Source organism: Benincasa hispida, chromosome 2 (assembly GCF_009727055.1).
Source record: "Benincasa hispida cultivar B227 chromosome 2, ASM972705v1, whole genome shotgun sequence".
Lineage (NCBI taxonomy): Eukaryota > Viridiplantae > Streptophyta > Magnoliopsida > Cucurbitales > Cucurbitaceae > Benincasa > Benincasa hispida.
In genome coordinates, this window is record NC_052350.1 from 1,827,254 (window position 1) to 1,829,046 (window position 1,793).

The following is a 1,793-nucleotide window of genomic DNA, read 5'->3' on the forward strand; positions in this document are numbered from 1 at the left end:
CCTCAACTCTTGAAGTGGAACCGACCTACTAGATCAACTACCATCAACAACTCTTACCGATGAAGCAGGATCTTCAACAACTCTTGTTGAAGTTTCATTAGTTTCATTGGAAAGCTCACACAACATGACTTTATTATGTGGATTGTGCTCCCTTATATGATCCTCCTCTAGGAAAGTAGCGTTTGTGGAAACAAACACCCTATTTTCCAACAGATCATAAAAACAACTCCCTCGTGTACTTGGGGTAGCCTACAAAGAGGCATAACCTCGACGTGGTTCCAATTTCTAGGGATTCGCCTCAAGCACATGTGCCGGGAAACCTCAAATACGGAAGTGACATAAACTAGCTTTACGCCCGTTCCACAACTCTAGAGGTGTTCTCGCAACACTCTTGCAAGGAACATAGTTGAGTATGTAAATTGCAGTCTTTACTGCGAAACCCCAAAATGAGTCCGGTAAGGAAGCGTAACTCATCATCGAACGAACCATGTCCAACAAGGTTCTATTTCTCCTCTCCATTAGACCATTCTGTTAAGGTGTACCCGACGCTGAGAGTTGGGAAATGATTCAATGTTCTATCAAATAGTCCTAGAATTCCGAGTCCAAAAACTCTCCACCTCGATCCGATCGAAGTGTTTTAATCCGTCTATCCAATGCGTTTTCAACTTTATCCTTGAACTCTTTGAGCTTTTCAAAGGATTCAGACTTCTGTTACATCAGATAAACATACCCATACCTAGAGTAATCATCAGTAAAACTGATAAAATCCTCATAGCCACCTCGGGCTTGCACATTCATAAGACCACAAAGGTCAAAATGTACTAACTCAAGAGGCTTTTTGTCTCGATAACCTTTTCTAGTAAAAGGTCTTTTTAGTCATCTTGCCCTCAAGGTAAGACTCGCACACTGGTAAAGAATTTTCTTCTAACTCACTTAGAAGGCCATTCTTCACCAATCTCTCAATTCTATTGAGATTGATGTGCCCTAATCAAAGGTGCCAAAGTTGGGCATCTTTTGGAGAAATTCATTGACGTTTTGATTGAGTTACGACAGATTTAAACAACTCTATGTTATGGAGGGAACTTAAGGCTAACGGTCTTAGCACATACATGTTACTTTCCAGATAAGTTGTACAAATATTAACATCATCTTTATGAATAAGCACTTTATCCACATTAAAAGAAAGTTTATATTTATATTGCAATAGGCACTTTACAGAAATAAGGTTCCTTTTAAGTTCAAGAACAACATATACATCGTTTAAAACTAGAAATCTATTATGTAAAGATAACTGGATGCCTCCCACTGCCACAGCTGAGACGACGTGCCCTGTGCCTACTCGTATCATCATCTCACCAACCTCCAACTATCCTCAGGATCTAATCCCTTGAAAAGAAGAACAAAGGTGATTAGTGGCACGAATCAATTATCTAGGAAGAATCATCATTCTCCACTAAACATGTTTCTAGTACAAGTAAATTATATTTACCTTTATCTGCCTTAGCCTTAGCCTTGACGACCTTTCTTTCCTTCAGCTAGTGAAGACAATTCCTCTTCCAGTGTCCGTTCTGATTGTAGTGGAAACATTTTCCCTTTTCAACCGGCAGCGGACGCCTTCTTGGGGTGACAGGTGGCGGGTTAGCAGGCGCTTTCCCTTTGCCCTTACCATCCTTTTTCTTCTTCCCTTTTGCAGAGTTAGAAGTAGAAGGTGCAAACTTCGTTCCAGAAGTCGAACCTTGATGGAACGTCCTAGAGCTGTCTCTTATACACATCTAGATGTGTATAAGAGACAG